The sequence below is a fragment of the Wolffia australiana genome, chromosome 13 (assembly GCF_029677425.1).
Source record: "Wolffia australiana isolate 7733 chromosome 13, ASM2967742v1".
NCBI lineage: Eukaryota > Viridiplantae > Streptophyta > Magnoliopsida > Alismatales > Araceae > Wolffia > Wolffia australiana.
This window is the reverse complement of record NC_135847.1, coordinates 853,802-875,547: the sequence shown is the minus strand read 5'-3', so window position 1 is coordinate 875,547 and position 21,746 is coordinate 853,802.

Sequence of the window (21,746 nt, the reverse complement as noted above, 5' to 3'; positions counted from 1 at the left end):
TCTATCAACTTGATTGACACTTTTGTATAATACCATTCACGGATTCGTATAGATCAATTTAGTGAACTCTTTCCACCAAAGAGCACCCACTACTTATCATTAGTGTCTCACACTAATGGCAACATGAACACCCATAGTCATCATATGAGTGAGGAAAGATACTGACATTCTATTTGGATACTTTAATGTCCTTCTCGAGTATTTTTCAAATAGGAATATTTAGAATACATGCTTAAAGACTAGTGATCTCAGTCTTATGATCTCATCATTTTTCACTAAGTCCAATCATGTATTCCTGGACATCATTATAAGCATCATACGTGCACTATAACGAATATGTTCTATTTATGAATATGTAACAAGATATGGAATGTGCGATTTACTTTTTGGCCACATATGTTTCCATCATATGTGGCCTTTTAGACAATGACACCTTAATGCCATCGTTTAGTTAATACTCAATTCCTTGGATATACACAATGACTTAGTTATCTCCATATAAATTACTTAAATTTACATAAAAATAGTTTGTGGTGTTTAAATATTTAGATATATTTTAATGGATTTTGATGGATTTAATGTAAGATATAAAAAGATAACATTGTAGCATTAAATGTTTCAAATTCAATAGCCCTAAATGGGAAATAATTAATGTTCCAACAATAAAATTCAATAAATTGAAATTTTAATTGAAATTATGATTGCACAAAAATAACCATAACTATTTTAACTGGTGATCTGATGGCCTAAATTGAAGAGCATAAATCAAGATCATGAATAAAGGATGTCATGTTGCTTGGCTTCAGATTGCTAGATATGTTACTTGGAAATTAATTCTGGCATCATATTGCTTTTATCCACCCTGAAATAAATTAACTATATTGTAATAGCTGACAAAATTAGGATACCCAAGGAAAAATATTGTATAGTTGAACAAGATACTGACAACATCCCAGTTTTGGGTTTACAGAATGGGTTGAGATGCCTAGTCATCCTGATGTGACTCTACCATTGTGTGGGTCATTGGGTATAAGTAACTATCTCTATCTCCAAACTTTGGCTCCACCTCAAGCCCAAGCTATCACTACCTAAAGATTTGATAATATTCTAGACACATTTATCTCCCTTGCTTTGGCCCTCTATGTGGCTGTAACCCTCCATTCATCCTCAATGGGTTTAATGGAATGACAAGGCCAGTTAAGTGGTCTTCAACATTGTTGTGAGCTAGGTGCATCCATCCTTGCCTATTTTTAAAGATATGCTAGAGACCTTTGTAAAATCGGGTCAATATGGTCTGACCTACCAACCATTTTTGAAGATAGGCAGAGTTGGAAGAAGCTTATCATGGGTTCATTTATGAAAATATTATTTTCTTTTTATTACATGTTGTGTTTGATACTATTATTCAATGGTCAACACCGATGTGATCATTCTAAAACAATCAAGCTTAATTACTACCTTCGGGCCATTGAATGGAGGTCAATTTGCATACTTGTGGAATAGATTAAACAACAAGAAACATTCTCACATTTATAAGGTATGTGTTCTACATTCTCACATGTTTTTCTCATATAGTTTCCGTGAATATGATTCTAAAGCCATATCTCATGACATCCAAAATTAGGCGTTTTTAGATGTTTTGATTCAGATGAAAATTTCAAAATACTTTCACCTTAATTAGATAAAGTAGATGAAAAAAAGAGTTGATCCATGGGAATATATGTGTTCAGTTTATTATTTTTCTAGGTTTGGGAAGAAAATATTTGGGATCAGGAAAAAAACAAGGGAGGAGATTCTGGACTTTCCAGAGAGCTTAACAAAATTAGGGATATAAGGTACTTAACAAAATTAACAAAATTAAGAATTAGGTTATATGATTTCGGGATATAAGGTATTATCATCCACATGAATTTTTTTAAAAATTTTAGGAAAATAAAAGATTGATAAATATGAGAGGACCAAAGAGATTGATTATACGTAAATTTAATATGTTTTTCATCCATGGGGAACCGTTCAAAAAAATAATATTTATGTAAAATTTGATAATATGGAATGAATTAAATTACTAATTTGATAGATTCATCATTTATATATTTAAATACATTTTTAATTCATTAACTTGTGAACATATTCGTTAAGTTTTCCTCCGCCTATTACCCTTTAACTGAAGTTATCTCTGTGTAATTTACATATTTAGATTCACAGATGATTATTTGGGACAACAATTAGATAAGTATTTAGATTAATCATATAATGACAATTTTTGTACCATAACAATTTTTACTTGCATACATAATGGCGAACTGAGAAACCTATAACATCATCTTAACATAAAAATGACATTTAAGGTTTCTCTATGGAAGAGTTTCTTCAAGCTTTTCATGTACCCAGCCGCTGAACATATCAATTTGATTGATGCAATGATGGATCTCCTCTTGAAAGTATTCGTCTCTCCATGAAGATGTTGTCGATCTTCTCATTATCAAGTCACACGAGAGGGATGAGTTTAGAGGCTTTCATGGTTAGGGGAGCACAAATATCAGGCCAGAATGGGCACCTAACTTGGGTCCCCCCTTATTTATACTTGTTTTATATTTTTTTACATGTATTTATTTATACTTGTATCCACTAACATCTAAATATCCTGTGTGTAATCCTCCACGGCCATTGATCAGTCTAATAACTAACTTTAATGACCCAATAATATTTATTCGGCAACCTTATTAATTATAAAAATATATAGATTAATTAATTATATATTGAATTAATAATATCCACTAATAAGTTTCCAGATCACAAGGGGACAAGATACACCTATGAAAATATAAACTGGAATTAATTTTTTTTATTTAAAGGTTATGGTTTATACACATATTAGTTTTACACGAATAAAATGATTATGGGAGGAATCCATCGGGAACAAGTATCGAAAGAGTAATATTTAACTTAAACTTATATTTTTATGTTTATTGTATGAATTAGTTGTACTTTAAAAAATCAAACTAATGAAAATTAACTCATAATAATTTTAGGAAGCACAGAAAATATTCATCATAGTTAAAATAATTTATTCAATATTTAAGAATAAATTTTGGAATTCGGTAGAATTTACTAATGGGAAATATTAAATATTTCTAATTAAATAAATTGGGGAGTGATTTGAGAATGGTCGGTGAGTTTTGATGGTGTTGAAGAAACTACTTAAAAATAATTAGATATTGCAATTTTAAGTTAAGCCATTCTCAACTGTTTGAATATTTCTCTCCCACTGGATCTACGTGTCAGATTGTCAACGTGGAAATAAAATTTGGGAAGAGCAAAAAAATTTAAAAACATCTTAAAATTTTAAATAAAGCAAAAATTATACTTATCTAGTTTGTTAAAATCTTTTCTTTTAGAAATGAACGTTATATAGTTTCATAAAATGCCAGAAAATTGGGAAAATTAGAGTATCATTCTAAAAAATGTACCCCTACAAGTATCAAGTATATCCATAAAGATATAAGCTTACTTGTAAAGGTTTTTCTTTATGAATAATTAGCTTTTTATTTAATAAAAAAACTAATTTTCAAAAATAGATGATTACTTTAATAACACAATAAACCACTAATATATCCAAATAAACCATGAACTATAAACCATCATTCCATTTAATACAGATGCCTAGGGGGACTTATTGAAGAACATCATCTTTAATACTGAGGGCAGATGATGTAGTTGATCACTCAATCATTTCTATTACTTCATGTATATCTAAGTTAAGACTAATTTGACTCCATTATTAGGAATTTGTTAGTCAAATTCACAATGTCTTTGGTGTCTTAAGTCAAAGGAGCACTTACACGGCTATGGCATTAATAAACCTGATTGGCATTTAGGTATAATGCCATTTGTGAGATTCGTACACATCAATTTAATGAACTCTTTCCGTAAAGAGTACCCATCGTTCTTAGTGTGTCTATACTAGTGGCCATGGGATAGTTTGATGTCCACGTTGAGCACCAATTGACTATGAAGATTAATAATACATATTCCGATACTAGTGATCATCTTATCGTGATCTCTTCATAATTCACTATGTCATCATATGTATTCAAGGACTTCATTATACAGGTGGTGGTCTGTATGACTCAAAATAGACTACATTAATGAGAAAAGCTGACAAAGGGTCACCTTTCTTGATGATGGCCAAATAGGAATTGAGAGCAGTGAAGAACTTTTAAATAGAATTGATTTGCAAAAGCTGGGCTAGTGTCTTTATTACTGAATGGGAGTAGCACTCTCACATTCGGTTGAGTTGTTTTTTCCTTGAAATATGCTATTTAACTGAATGGAATAAAGTGGACTCTTCCAAAAAAAAAGAACTTAATTATAAACATCTCACAAGAATGATATTGAATACAGATGTATTTCAATGAACTTAAACATAACATATATATGTAATTAAATACATTTTTATGAGATAAAAGGAAGAAGATAATACGTAACCATAATGCATGTTCACTACAGTGCCACAACGTCACTTTATAATTTTTTTAATTGCCATTTCTTCCTATTTTCTCAGTTGTTGAGGGCTGCATAGTTTGAATTTTATGTTACTTGTTAGGAGAAATGTTAGCAATTAGTGGATAGAGCCAAAAAATGCTCCTTTGAAGCCAAAACTGCCATTACTCTTTGGCCCTTTTCAAAATGACTTTATAGAAATCAAGCAGGATTACGCAGAATTGGGCTATGCCCCGTTTACGCAGAAATAGAACAAATAAAATTAATTCTTATGTTTGATTCTTTAACCCTGATCTAGATGCTTTAAGGGTAGTCCCCGGACTGTAATTTAAGACCATCGGCGGAGATGATAACCTGATCACAAAAAATAGGGGTCTTCTGCTAAGAAAACGAAACACATCTCAGTTCTCTAGTTATCCAATGTTCCCAGGTGCAGCTCGGACATTTGTGCACCATGCCAAGTCAATAATCCATAGCGGTTTGGTGGAAGAACTTCCCACATTGAATGGGAGCCAAAGAGCTGGAACATATTAAAGTGCAGAGTTGGAAAGGCGTGAAGAGGGCCCAGACTGACCAAGTGAAGGGAGAGTCTTCTGGGCTTCTGCTGAATGTGCCATGTGACGTGAGTTGTAATGACTGTAACGTGGGTTCTCACTGGTCAGTATCCTCAGCTGTGATCTCAGAAGACCATCTATTTGTTGCAGCCTGAAATGCTGATAGAATACATGAGAGTTGACTGGTCCTATGGTATCTTACAGTCTCAAAGTGAGAGAATGCCCCAAATGTTGGGATCTATAGGAAATTTCACAGAGGTCCTAAAAATAACATCATCATGCTTCCAATCTTCTCACCTAGTGGGGTTTATTGACTATTCTCCAGAAATATGGCAAGTCTTGGCCTGACATTCCAAATAGATGAGAATGGCCTATTTTCACTGAATGTAATTGATCTAATTTTTACGGTTACATTATAAGTTTTAATTAGCAGTCTTTGGGGTTTCAACCTGATACACTGCTGTATCGAATTAGGTAAAAATGCTGAAAATTCGGACTTACAGAATAGCCTCTGCGATGCTCCTCGTCTTGCCAGAATACCCCACGTCGTCTTCACGCTTGCTCCCCCAAGAACTCTAGAGAGATCCCTCGCCGAATGCAGCTCCCGACTCTTCCAGAACCCTTGCTCAAGAAAGCCCAAATACTCCGTGTCCCTTCTTGTCGCCCCTGCCTCCTTATTTATACTGCTTCTTTATTTCCTAACTGACTACCTTTCAAGAAAGGTGGTTATTTGGCCAGCTCAGCTCCAGCTGGCCAACTTAGTTTCTGCCCACTCTTTCTCCTTTCATATACTCTTATGGGTATCGTATCACAACCCCACCAAAGGAAAGGAGCTTGTGACAACAGAGGAGGCAACAAAAATAACAATTCTTTTGACGAAAGTGACAATGGAGCACTGGATTTGAAAAAGTTCTGCAAGCACCTGGACAGGGGGAGCTGTGTGGGGGCAGCCTGGAATCAGTTCTTGATTCAATGCTGTCATTGACCTCTTTTTCTATCACTGTCTATCTATCTATCTCATACTCTGCGTACTTAGTGTCTTGTCACATTTCAACTGGAATAATGTGTGTCCGTAATGCAAGAATTGTGAACCTAGAGGAGTGCCACTTATTTTTTATTATGTTCACATGAATTTGGGTCTTTGATCCAGCATTTAAATTTTAACAATGCAGTTTGAACCTGAAACATCTAGCGCCATGGGTTTTGGTTTTAGATGTGGATTTCTTGGGCTTCTGCACATGGAAATCGTTCAGGTGAATGCTATCTTTTTAATTTGCATCATTTTCCTTAATGTATTACACTACTTTCTCATTCTATTTAACTCCTCAGGAAAGGCTTGAGAGGGAGTATAACCTGACCTTGATAACCACTGCTCCTAGTGTCGTGTACCGGGTCAACTGTGTAAATGGTGATACTGTAATTTCTCTTGCAGCCTTTCTCCTGTTTTATACTTTTTTAAGGTCTCATATCTTCCCAATAAATGGAAATTTTAATCATAACACTTGATGGTTTCTGTTGGACTCGGTAGGAAGTGGACTCATGCTTTGATTTTGTAATTTTTTTTGGGGAGTTACTAAAATAGCGTTCCAAATAAAAAATATGTTGGACCTCTTAGTTGTTATTCAATTGAGTGTTTTTTTTTGTAAACATTCAATTGAATGTTATAACTGTTAGGGCTGGGGATTAAAAAAATTATCTCTTATATTTGTCCTCATGATGAAAACATATTTTTTCTATCTGGAAGGTTTTCATCTGATTATGGTTGTTTAGGAAGGTTTTGGCTATTTTTACAATTTTGAAGATGGTTTTCTGGATTTTCGGACAAATTTTGGGATTATTAAATGCGCGCAAATTTTAATGCTGCATGACTATCTCATTTATGAAGCACTTTCGTTCCATTTTATGGATACAAACCTTAAATTGCTTATCTTTGCCTTGATAGCTTTCTGTCTAGACTGTCCTCTCCGTGTACCAAAATGTTGAAGCATAGATTGGAGATATGTCACATTTTTCAAGGAAAAAAACAGTGACTGATTGAAATACTGATGAACTCGATATATTTTTAAAAGTTAACCACTTAGGTCTCTTGTGTGCCAGGCTCAAACAAAAATCTTTGTGCTTCATGAGAGTTTTATCTCCTCTTCTGTTTTTCCTCTTTCATGATGCATGATGTGGATTCCATTCCACGCTGCTTATTTTTATTTTCTTTCTTACATTCCGTCTCTACCTGGTTAAGTGTTCATTTCAGGCGGAAGGTTATATCACTGGTTTTCCATTTTGTTTCACTGGTTTTCCATTTTCTCTTAGTCCCCTTCAAGACGATTCGATTTTTTCCATTATGTGTCTCTGGTCTCTTCTGTATTGACTATGTAGTCACTAATATTTGATAATTTGTTTATGAAAAAAACTAATATTTGATAATTTATATAAATAATTTCTGGTAAAAGGATGCATCCTTGAAAATTTGAATATCTAATCTACTTATTGCATTCTGCTTTCATTATGCTGTGAGTTTCCACCTCTTTTAAAGTTTAATATTATCTTATTTCTTATATTTCGTATTCAAATGCAGATTGAGTGCTCAAATCCCTCATTGCTTCCTGAACCAGGGAAGAGAAAAACCATTGAAGAGCCATACGTTAAGGTTGATTATATTTCTTCTCATGTTTTCCTGTTGTCTTTTACTTCCATAGTAATACGCATTGTGCTGAATGATCCATGGAGCTTTATTTCTTAGATCGAGATGTTATCTCCAAAGGATTACATTGGCCCTCTTATGGAGCTTGCTCAAGATCGTAGAGGTATTTTCAAGGAGATGAATTTTATTTCAGAGAACAGGGCCTCTATCATATATGAGTTGCCTTTGGCCGAGGTATTGATAAAATTGAAACTGTATTTTTTTCTCGAATAAATTTCTTCATGTAACATGATTGATAACGTTTGGATATCTTATAGCAGTCCAGAACTGTAACTCAGAGTTTCATCCCCCTTATGTAGATGGTTGGAGACTTTTTTGATCAGCTGAAGTCTAAAAGTAAGGGATATGCAAGCATGGAATATTCTTTTATTGGGTACGTCTGGAAATTTGAAAATCTTTTATTGGTTGGCCTGCTTGTCCAAGTTAGCGTTTATGAAGATTTTGTTGTTTACTAGTCTGTAAGACCCTTTATTGTTGTTTACTGGTCGACTTTAAAGATATTTAAGCAATGCACCTTGATATATAGTTGATCAAAACTCCGCTCCTGATTTTTTTATGTTTTCCCAATGCTTCTTGCATATTGTACTTATGCCTATCTCTAAAAGTCCACTTCAATGGATACATACTTGTACTTCTGCTATTATTTTCCTGAAATATTTCTTTGGCGGTTGTCCGAATTAACCTGACAAAGCCAAGATAGGTACTGTCATATATTGATGAATACTGCTTACTGTGGATACCTACTGTTACATATTTAGTTTTGAGCTATTTAGTAGAAGTGATATTAATCTTGGCTGTATTCAGAATTTTATGATCCTGGCCCAAACTGTGATTTTTGGTTTTTATGCTGTTTTCCTGTCTTTGATAGGTGAAATTTTTTTTATCCCCGGACTTAAGGAGGAATGCAGAAATTATTTGGCTCACTGATTTAATTCTTTCTATTATTGTGAGTAGGTTCCTAATTTGGGGTAGTAGTTTTTTCTCTGAAGAAAAAGCAACGATTTCTTCTCTACTTATTCCTTCAAATTAAGAGCTGGATAATGCATAGTCTGATTGCCCTGGACGTTGTACTTACTATTTTTTGATCAAGGGTTACAAAAGACCCAGAGAAGTAACTTAAGTGTAGTCGAGCCCAAGCAGTGAGATCAAAAGTTGTAATACGATTTGTAAGGAAGAAGTATATGAATTATAATGAGGGAAAAATCGCAAAGGATCCCTTGTAGAGAGTATTCTAGACTTTCCCGTACCTCTCTAGAACTTGAACTTTATTTGAACTACTCATCACTTGTTTATGATGTTGCATTTTTTATAGAAAATATGATGCTTTCGTACTTCTCATCGTCATTTTAGGGTGTGGGCATATTTCTCTTGCACTAGTGTTCTGTCCCCATTTATTTAGCCTTGTCCTTGAACTAAAAGAAGAGATAGCTTCTGTAGATGATATGCCAATGTCCCTGAAGTTTGATGTGTCGTAGACCCCACCTTTGGATGAGCAACTGAAATCTCCAAGGCGAATCTTTCAGGCTTAGGATTTTTCAGGTGAACTTGAAGTTATGCTTCACCTGAGAGTCCCAGCCGCAGAATCTATTATGGTATGCTTCAAAAAAGAAAAAAGTATGGGGCGAGGTAATTGTTGAGCACGTCTGGTCGATGATCAGTGTGGGGTTGATTTGATGAAATGAAATCGTTGGTCACTTGATAGAGTCCCCACAGGAAAGCTATCTAATATCAGGACTGTAGAGAATAGATGGGGGAGGAGAGGGAAGAAGATGAGGAAGAGGACGATCAAGAACCTGCTGAATACACCATGTTTGATCCCCAGACAAACTGTATGGGTATCATTCAATCAAGAACTCGAATGCTGTTTCAGAAATCTCCACTCTTGGGGCAACAATGGGTAGTTATACCCTTCTTTTTACAAAGAACGTCCGAAATTTCTCACCATTTCAAGAATGTCTAATGGGTAGTTATATCCTTATTTTTACAAAGAACGTCCGAAATTTCTCAGCATTTCAAGAATGTCTAATGGGCTTCTCAGGTGCCTTTCTTAGAACTCTATCATTGCTCCTTACAATTTAAGTAATTGTTGCCCGAAACATATAGGAAATTCCTTGACTTGGGCATGCGATGAAGTTTGATAATCTAACTTGTAAAAACTACTGAGTGTTGAATAGCGAGAAAACCACTCAACTTAGTGATGTGATTGATTACCATAATTGTAAGCCTTTCAAAAATTCGATTTTGTAATCATTAAAACTCCATTAGGCAATTGACTTCCCTAAGACTTTAAGGAGAACCCATAAGGCAGTATGACAAAAAAATCCCTCCTGGTTTTGGCTTTCGTATCATTGACAAGAAACACATCCTGAAACTTTGCTTAATAGTACATACTTCATGCCTTTACCAAATGAATGTTGGAGATGCAACTATAAGTTCCAAGATACCCTGCGTGTTCTCCATTGTCATAGAAGGGATTAAGAATAAAAGGACTTGGTTAAAATTTGTGGGGAAGACCACAACTTACACATTATAGTTCTTTCTAATTTTTGCTGAGTGTGGGCATCATGATGCTTTACAATGAGGCTTTGAGAAAATCCCTGACGTTTGGGTCTGAAGATAGGTTTTAATCAATATGAATATAATGTTGTTGAGATAGCTGCCAAGAATAACTGTAGAATAGAATGATGAAATGATCGCTGGAGAATACCTGGCAGGACTACCAGTATCTCTCCAATTTTTTATCTCCCCTATTTTGACTGCTTTCTGCATATTTCACGTGTGTCCAGACTTCACACCAAATGCCCCTATAGCATTTCTCTCTGTCATTTGATGCGGTTAATTATGCGTGTAAGATGAATTATGGTAAAGTTTAGAGAAGAAGAATTCTTCCAAAAAAATTTAGAGAAGAGACGTTGTACTTTTTTTCTTCACTGATGTGCCCTTGAGATTTCATTATGATACTATTTCCTTAAATGGGTTTGGAACTTTATCTTTTAGATCTTATTGGTAACTAACGTTGTATTTTGTCTGTTTCCCAATTAGAGTATTTTCCCAACATGTATTCATTTGGTCTTTCTTTCTCATTTGCCAGGTACAGAGAAAGTGATCTAGTGAAACTTGATATTCAGATAAATAGTGAACCAGTCGAGCCCTTGGCAACAATAGTCCACAAAGATAAGGTAATTATTATCATATTCCCTAGATCATGTCATGTTCCCATCTCATTTTATGTTACTACCCTAGTTCTAATATTATTACCCGAAGCTGAGTATGAACTTTTGGTTATGAATGCGTTGATGGTAATAGCTTAGACGTATTACTTGGATCGAGAATCAGCTGAAAAAATGTAGTACCAGAGAGAAAGCAGGGTACTTTTGTTCTAAAATGTACCTTTTTATTCTCTTATTTCTTATATCCACGCAATGAATGTGTTATAGCTTCACTGTGACAAAGGAATTTCCCAACTCATTCTCAGTCCGACAAGAGAAGATGAAAGATCGGATAGAAGAAAAGTAGATCGAAATAGATAATGATGACGGGAAGAGATCAGATCGCGATCTCCCTGCTGGCCGATGGGAATCCTCGTCCGAATGCTCCAGCTTCCGCCCCCCTTTCTGCCGCTTGGAATTCTGAGTAAACTTCAAAACGTACCCACTCCCTCCCAAGCCTGCTTATTTATAGGCGCATTTGTTGAGTTCAAATGACGCCAGCTGCGTCGTTCCCGCCCTCCAAAATCGGCACCTCCGATAAGCCTTGTTGAAGCGCTTATCAGGATGTCTTTTCAGTTTTTTCTCCTATAACAAATCTCAAATGTGATTAGTTTATAAATAATTTTTTTGTGCCTTCTCCTGTATTTTGATTTTCTGTCCCTTATTTCCAGGCGTACTCCATTGGTAGGGCCCTAACACCGAAGCTCAAAGAGCTTATACCGCGTCAGATGTTTAAAGTGCCGATCCAGGTAAATCTTTTTCTTTCGCTCTGAAGACTATACTACGGGGTGTACATTCTAATTTATGGAGTTGAAAATTTTGATCATTCATCTTCCTAGGAGCATCGGGTTATTTCTTGACAAATCAAATGAATTGGAGCATTTCTTTCATGATTTTAAAATGCATTTTTTTTAAGTGGAGAGTCCAATCTCACGAGTTACTGCTTTAGAATTGGTTGTATCTTGTGGAAGAATTGGGTAGATGAAACATTTATTTTAACCTCCTTTCTTTGGGTGTTATTGTCTTGTCATTACAAGTCACATAGGGCGATCCATCAGTTCCCTTTAAGTGAAGCTCTCTCGTATGCAAATCTTGAACCCCAAGATTTGGAGAGTGATCTGGTCACTTGTAGCTTGATGTCACTTATCAGTTTTTCCTTCCTCGCAGTTGAAAAGTTCCATTTCACTTATTATGGTGTTATGTCAAGGTTTTTATCTTCTAAAATTTTTTTTTGTTACATCCATGAGTTATTCTTTCTCGAAATTATGACAAAAACTGGACCATCTCGGTAATATTACAGGCCTGCATTGGTACCAAGGTGATTGCTAGTGAGGCTTTGTCAGCTATAAGGAAGGATGTTCTTGCTAAATGTTATGGTGAGTTTTGGTGTGCTCGATTCATTTATTCCGTGTTCCAAGTTGCCTATCTCTGACTATCATGTTTCTTTTTGGCTGGATCCCAAGTTTTAAAACTTTTATTCTAAAGTTTCATACTCAATGTATAAGAACTATGGATGTTGGTCGATATACCTATAATTATTAGGACGCTTATGAAAACAAACAGAATAAGTATAAATAAAGGGGACACCCATTTTAGGTGCCCATGCCTACTAGACCTGAAACCCCCCTTCCCTATGTTTCTTTTCCTCTATAAATCGTTCGTCACCGTAGGGGGACATGACGATAAGAAGATCTACAAGATCTTCTAAAAGAATGAAAAAAGAGCAAGAAGAATAAGAGGGGATACATATTCACATCAACCACATGGCTATGTCTAATGGCTAGGCATATGAATGGCTTGAACAAACTATTGCATGGAGTAAATCAAAATGGGAATCAGTTCCACTCACATTGATGATATCAACTAATATTTTGTGGATTAATTATGCATTTCTTTCCATCTTTGGCTGCGTGAAATTTAAGTTCAAGCATTCAGTCAAACCAAATGGAACCTGACATAGTATTACCAATTGAATAACCATTAGTATGGAGACATCAAGAAAAAAAAGAGGCAGCTCTTTAGGTAGATAGCATTGGAAAAATATGTGACATCCAAGAAAATTTTATATTCCACCTCTAATTTATTATTTCATAGATACAATACATTCATTACACTGTATGAGTGATGGTTAGAATTTCTCTCATGACTAAGTGATTTATGATGATATCATAGAAAAATGATCATTAGCCTTTAAAAAAAGGGTTCTAAAGCTTAGATCAGGACATTAAAATATCAGAAAATAATAGCATGTCCTAGTCTCACACATGTATTGGGTATGGCTGGTCTTGTAAACATTCAAGGGAAGCTACTGGGTGATCTTTTGGGAAAAATATTATTCAATTAACTTGTATTAATCCTTGAATGATATTATAATTAGAATCAATCAGAGTAATTCATCTCATAGTTGTATATGTGGTCTTTACAACTGAGATCAAAGAAGGTATTCTCGAATGATTTTTTCATACATCAATAATAACATGAAGGTCCCATTTAGGCATAACTAAAGGCATTCGAGAGTCTAGCGTGGATCAAAGATTGAACATACAAGGTAATTGATTATGCCAAATTTTTTTTGATAGAGTAGACATAATCTTTATATCTTGTAGGTCACGAGGTGTATCTTGGTACATAGGGAGTGAGAAATGAATTACAAGGTCGACCTATCTGAGAATGGTGCGTAATTTAACCAAACAATTTGGTTAAATTGATCATTTATTAATTAATTTATATATGTCATATTTAATTAATAATACTGGACAAAAAAGGTGATCAATACATTCAAGTTATTAACTAGAGTAATACATAGGCCCAGATGGTCGATCACACATTATTTTTGGATGTCGGCAGATATATCCAAAGTTTGGAGATTTTCATTAAATCCTGCTAAAGAAGGAGAGATCTGTTTAATTTTCCAAGGAACATTTACAAAAAAATTGAGATAGTATAAATAGAATGGGCACCCTCATTTGATACCCTAGCTAGTAAGTGTGAGTGCACTCCCCTAAATAGAGGGTGTCTTCTTACATGAAATGGGGGGGGGTCTATTTATTGATTTTCAAAAAAAGGTTGTAAAGATGAAGTAATTATGGATTAATATTTCAAATTTATTCATGAAACTCCTTTTGCATCATTAGGTTTTTTTTGTTAAAGCAGGAAAATTTTGGGAAATTCATTGATTCTTTCTCCTCCTCTACCCTCATCAACAATCACTAGAGTGGCATGAAATCCTCATATTTCTTGAATATTCTATGCCAAAATATGCATTGAAATTCAAACTCCATATATGCTGACACATGGCCTCAAATTCCTCACAACTTTGCTTAAAATTCACCTTAAAATAGTGTTTACATCACATGCAAATCCCATTTTTCCATATGTTCTATGAAAGGAAGAAGATAAAGAATTGTATAGTGGCACAATGATTGTGTATTTTATTATTTTTAAAATCATGTAGTGCCACCTTAGAGGCTTCAATAAAAAATGTCTGTTGCGTTCATTGTGAAAAAACATTCATTTTTATATTGGCTTATACTCACAAAGTTAAAAAGCAATAACAAATAAATGTATTAAAAAATGTGTCGTATTCATTGATAGGCTATAATCCTAACAAATTGGATTCAACTACATATTGATGGAGCGAGCCCAAACGACATCGACGGAACATCATTGCAGCCATCCTCCCCATCAACAACATCAACGCCGGTCTGTGTCAAGCTCGACTGGCACGTCAAAGCATTCGTGAAGACGCCCAGGTTTAAATATCCCAGGTAGAGCACATCTGCGCACATGCTCATGTTTTAATTATCTGTTTTCATTCATTTAATTTTCTGTTTGGTGTTCGCCACGATGAGTGCACCCTACTCGTCACGACGTGTCTGTATCATCGTGTTTTCGTATCCATATCATTTTTTTTCACGTGTTTAATCTCCCATTTTCTTTATTTTTTGTATTATAAGGCCATGATGGGCACCTGGTTCTTCAGTCTGGTATTATATTACATCTTCCAGTATACTTTTGACTGCACTCCACCGCGCTCGGGTTAGAATTGTTGGGTTCTAGTGGCCTTAAGATGGATGAACATAACAAAAACGATGCGCAGTGGAAGTCTTTTGCGAATCGAACGGCATCAACGAAAACCATTAAACGAGGTACCTTTTCACGGATTGCATCCATAATTTCTTGGATCCTGGAGCGAGACGAGTCGAGCTGCTCAAGTGTGCAGCCTCTAGAGATATCCACGTGGTCCTCGGGACGTCGGATCTCCTCCTTCTCGTTGATTGAGCCCCGTTCTTTCTCCGTCGGCGTCGTTACGTCGTCCCGATCACATCAAGGATGGAGAGGGGATGTGGGAAGAGTGGAGAAGAAGGGGAAAGGCCCTTGAACAATTCTGGCCTGGGTGAATTTCGTTCAGGGCCTTCCCCTATTTATACTAAGTTGGTATTTTTCATAAAAACCCCCAAAACTTAAGTATATCTTCGAACGTCCAAAAGACCATTTGCGTGTGGCCCTCTAGGCCCATGTATCAGTCTAGTTAACGACTCCAATGGCCCAATAACCTTTATCAGCCTTCCAAATTAATTAACTATATCATCATATAGATTAATTAATGTCGGATCGATTTAACCCAATCGATAGGTCGAGACTCCGACACGTGGGGTGCCAAGCTACACCTCGTGTCCTAGAAGATATAAAGGAGTGGGTATCAACTCACTCATGGAACTTGTTCATCATCGATTACTATGTATGTATAATCCCTCATCCACTTGACGCTCCTTGGACGACTTAGGGTGTGGTCAACTGTCAAACCCTAATCGGTCATCCGAGTTAGTACTGATGCATTCAGAAATCATCGGAGAACTCTTCTCCGATATTTCACTGCCTTGGCCAAGGACTTCATCGCATCATCTTCCTTGAGCTGTCACCTCTTATACCGAGGGTGGACGATCCCATCTTGACCACTCAATCGCCTTCGTGTACTTCTTGATGCACTCGAACTAAGACCGTTTAGAATCCCATGATTAGAGACTCGTTGGCCATAGCCAAAGTGCAACCGTCCGTCCACAAGACGTCTTTGGTGTCTCAGGTCTAAGGACCACTTACACAACCATGACGTGAATCAACATGATTGACAGTTCGGTATAATACCATTCAGGGATTCGTACGGATCAATTCAGTGAACTCTTTCCACTAAAGAGCACCCACTATATATCCTTAGTGTCGCCACACTAATGGCTACGGGACCGGCCATACTCATCATATGAGTGAGGCTAGATAGTGCTATTCTATCCGGATACTTCGATGTCCTTCTCGCGTATCCTTTGAATAGGAATGTTTAGAACACATGCTTAAAGACTAGTGATCTCTGTATTACGATCTCATCATAATTCACTAAGTTTGATCATGTATTCATGGACTTCATTATACGCATCACACGTACACTATAATGAATATGTTCTATTACTGAACATGGAACGAGATGTGGAATGTGTGATTGGCTTGCCGGCCACATATATTTCCATCAAGAATAGGTGAGAGACAAGAATAATCGAGAAAATTATGATTTGAGCGAATTCCCAGGTACGGGTCGAGTTCGTTCGTTACATGCGAGCCCCTATGGAATTATTCTCTTTGGCACCGTAGTTGCCATCGTCGCTCCGAAGAGGGTCAGAAGGTCACCGCCATCGTCATCGATCTTCCGCCCTAGAGCTTGGAACTCGATGAATTCCCACAAGTCGGCCCTGCACGTACACTCCACCTAGGTCATTTGCATTTCAGGTAGTTACATTCACTTAGTGAATTACCCGTCGGACGACGCCGTCGACGACATCTGACATCACATATGTATTTAAAGCCTTAGAAATATCAATAACTCAAGATATAATTTTTTTCATTCTGAATTAAACATCATAAAATTGCCTTAAAAGATGTCAGAAAACTAGGAAAACCCAGAGTATCATTTATACTGAGTAAATTTACTTGAATCCATAAAGATAGAAATAAACCATCACCAAAATCAATTCTCTGTTGTTTGTAATTAAATGTATGAAGCCAAAAATCTTACAACTATAGTGTAAAATAGGTTATCTAGGAAATTCTCTATAACATATAATAAAATTTTCACATAAAACCATATTTTCATCATTTTTTAATTTGAACCATGCATACCAATAAATAAATTTAATATTTTATAAATGTAATAATTTTCAATTATATATTTCTACAACGGTACTTCCAATAAAAATTTCAATAAAATAGTTTAAAATTCAAGAAACCTCCATTTTGACATAATCACACTTACCGTTGGAGAATAAACAACTTCATTGAGTTATTAATTTTATAAAGTTGATAGATTAAAAATAAAGTCACATCGAACACATTTTATTTCATCATTTGGAACCATTGTTGGTGAAATCCATCCCCAAACATATGTTTTTGTCAAACTTCCTGTATACGTTGTGGTTATTTGGAGTTTTTAAGTGAGTAACACACACATTTCACTTAATTTTTTGAACTGAAATGAAAAAAATATGCATTAAAAAGCAATCAATTTTGGTTTAATATTGTATCATACTTAAACTTACCAATTTTACCTATATGGACTGGATTATATCCAAATACAAATATGGAAGCATCAGTTCTATTTGATATCAGCTCAATAATATTGCAGATTGTATTCATTTGAGATAAATGCAGACGAGAGCATTTTGTAGAAGAATTTTTATAATGTGGCAAGGGAAAAAATTAACACTTTGGATGATGAGGGTCTGGTTCTGTTGGTTCAAATTTGTTTTGAGAATTCATATCAAGTTCCCGTTCTTGTAGGTATTAACAATGCTTACTTCCTATACCTACCACCAAGATCTCAATTAATTTTAGAATAAAATAATAAATAAATAGATTAAATAAGTATCCATTCAATCTCAGGCCAAATTCTTTAAGAACCTTTAAGAAAATGATGGACAAATTATTCCATATCTATCTGATGCCAACCTCGCAATGACTCAAGACTTTTAAGCCATGGTCGATGATGCGCAAGATATCAAAGTCATGCTAATCTTATACATATCCATAATAGAAATGTTTTTGTAGATAATATTAAATAATTTTCCAACTTTCATTATAATCCTAAATACAACATCATAGTCATCTTTTACCCCTTTAAAATGTTATGATAATAGAGGCTTGCGTTAAAATATATCAATACCTGATCGAGTTCTCATTTCAGCAAAACTACATGTCTAATTATTGGTACATGATTCAACACTTTTCTATTTTTTATCTCATGTGGAATATTATTGAAGGTAGGTTTTTTAAGTGATATACATGGTATGTTGATCATATCCCTTAATGTCTCCTCCTTTTCAACTAATCCTTGATTTTCACATGCACTTTGTGGGTTCTCTAAGCCTGATAAATGATCCAAACTGATTTTTCAAGAGAAAAGAGATAAAAATTAAATATGAATAAAGGTATAATTCCATCAATGACCACATCATTTGGTCCAGTAGTTTGCCTGAGCACCTTAAAAGGGTGCCCTCTTATTTATACTTCTTTCGATGATTTTCATAAAATCACATAAAATCAGTTATAGCCGACAAGGTCCAAAAGTTTAATATGTGTGATCCTCAATATCCATGCCCATATATTAGTCTATTTAATAAATTTAATAACACAATAATATATCAGATTCTATTTAATAATTACCTAAAATTTGATTTAAACCACTAATAGGTTTAATTGCCAGCCACTAAGCTTTGCTTTGTGCCTAATAAGATACAGATGAGTATATTAACTCTCCAACGTAACCTTTACTATCACCAGCTAGCAAGTTCATGCAATCCTTAATCAATATGAGATTCCTAGAGGAGTTATCCTTTAGTTAACCATCCAAGAGTAACCCATTATTTGAGAGTACCTTCTGTAATATTTCTACAACTCTTGCTAACAGGTCTTGTGCATCTAATTCCTTGAGTCTATCTCTGCCTATATTCAGCGCTTACCATCCATCTTGATCACTCAGTCACCTTCCTGAAAATTTTTGTATAACAAGGTTAATTAAAAACGTGATTGAGGACTCCTCCATGTAATGGGTATCTTTGGTATTGTGGGTCATGGATCACTTACTAGACTGTGACATGAGACAACCTAATTGACATCTAGGTATACTAACACTAAGGAATTCATACCAATCTATTCAATGAACTATTTCATAAATGAGCACCTACCATTTGTCCTTAGTGTCTTGACGGTAATGGCCAAAAGATCATCTATACTTACCATATCAATAGCATAGACATATTATAATTTTTGGATACTTAAGATGCATGTTTAAGGAGTAGTTATTCTTTTACTAAGTCATTAAGCATATTCAAGTAATTCATTATAAACATCATACAATAACAATAATGAATACAAAGTTATTCTGATGAACATATTTGAGATGTTAAAGTGTGATTGACTTGAAGGCCACATAATATCAATAGTGCTATCTTATGACCTTTTGTTAGGCCCCTAACTAGGCAGCATTCCCTGCCTAGAGGCCTGCGTAGTTATTGGGAGGGCGCGCTCATGTTAGACTCACGATCTGTAATGACTGAGTCCAATTAGTGTTACGATAGACTAAGGGTGGTGACGCCCAACCTGATCTTTCAGGCCATCACCCCTGTATGTAGTGATACAGTGCGGATGGTGCGCATGCCCATTCGCGCCTTGGGCGGAATGGATCAGGTTAAGTAGCGTGGGATGACAGGCGTGAGCACGCCAGCGCCAAGCGCCAAGCGCGGCACCAACCCTTTGCGCGAGCGCCAAGCACCGCACGGGAGCACCAAGTACCGCGTGAGAGTGCCAAGCGCCACGCACATGCGCAAGACGCGTAGGCCGGGGGGGGCATGCCGTAGGTGCAGTGCGTGTAGTTGTACGGGATTCCGCGCAACGACCGCGTGGGCAGCGTGTGAAGTTATGCGGGATGCTGCGCAGTGGCCGCACGGGTAGCGAGTGCATTGTGTGTGCGGAACGTGGGGCACGAGACATCCCTCCAAGAGACTAAGGCTATTGGCGCTTAGTGAGCACCAAGACGACATGGGGTCACGTGGCACTCCCGCAGGTAGCGCAAGGTGCGCGACACCCAGCTTGAGGAGCCGAGCACAGTGGCATCCAAACGGATTGAACCAAAGGTGCCACTACGGTTACTATGGCGTGTGTGATCGCCTAGAGGTGGGGTTGGCGTGTGTGATCGCTAGGCCCCTAGGCGCACGGAGCCCGACCTGGGGCACACGTGTAGCGTCGATGCCGTCGGGCGCTCGCGTGGGGCTGTAGGCGTCAAGGCGCACTAGCGCTCCTACCCAGGTGTGTGGCGCCTATCAACCCAGGTCTTCCCCCTTTCAATGATCATGACTATGATGTAACCATTTATGATATCAATTCAATGACCCTATTCCTCGATGAGGCTGGGTCCCCACACTGTCCTCTAACCCCTTCTATGTGATCTTAAACAATTGCAAAGACTTCCGCTGCAAGAGATCAAGGCTGCTCAGTGTTCTGCTCCAAGCACTGAGGCCGGCACGCACCAGATTTGAGCAATTGACATAGCTCGGGATTTGACCATGTGACACCTTCCTATAGAGACCTCCTTGATTTTGTTATACTGATCTATTGCTTTCCCATCACAGTTTTATTTCTTGGATAATAATCATGAAATTATTCACAATAAAATATTTTTTATCGAGCTTGATGAAATATTTTATCACCTTTGACTTCTTAGATGATGCTTTAGGAAAACCATTGACTTTCAAATGGTAAGGACCCAGAATAGTGTCATTAGAATCGTCCTCCATAAATAAAAGCTAACAACGTAGAAGTAAAAGGTAGTAGAAAGAAAATGTACCCTCTTCTTTCTTCATTCAATTTTTGTATCGCATCTGACAAAGGCGAAAGTGGGTGTAATTTTGTCGTCATTGTTATTTTCACATCGATGAAATAAAATTTTTAATTTGCAAGCTTACTCAGGACTGTATAGTTGTGAGTAAGGTCATCTCCTCAAGGATTGGCACTTAGAGGTAGGATTCAGCTAATGAGTAGGAGGATCAACAAGCGCCACTTGGTGTTTGTTGTGTCCTCCTCCCCACAGATTTTATTTAGACCTCAAATTTCATACATAGGTAGTAGAGATATATTAGTGATTTCAAGAATTTTTTGGAGAATTTTTAGAGGTCATTTTATAGCATAAAATGCAGGTTCAAATATTGAAGTTTAATTGTTTGATGAAATGCTTAATAAGAGATATCCAATTTTGATGTATTTATAGAAGGAATGAAATCGATTTTTTATGTATGTTTATTAGAGTATGTATATATATCAGGAAGTATATCTTCCTAGATTTTATTTTATATTTTTTAGATTTTTCATTTTTTAAAAGTATTAAATATGGTGGTTCAAAAATCATTTAAAACGTTTGCATAAAAGGTGTTTGTGGAAATGCCTTAATGGGGTTTTTATAGTCTGGGCTTATGCTTGAAATTGAATCATTTCAATTTTGATTTTGAGGATATGGATTGAGGATTACTCCTCAATCCATGGTTAATATTCTATCCTTGGTCAGAGCTGAGTTCTTCCCACCCCGGGAGGATGGCAGAGGACCATCCAGTCGATCACGCCCCGATCCATCGCCAGCCACGTCTTGAAGCCCGAGCGGACGTGAAGAATCTAAAATTTCACTACCAAGCTTGAGAACCGACATCATCTTATCGCTTTGCGTCGTGTATCTTTATGTTCTTTCTTTCTTTC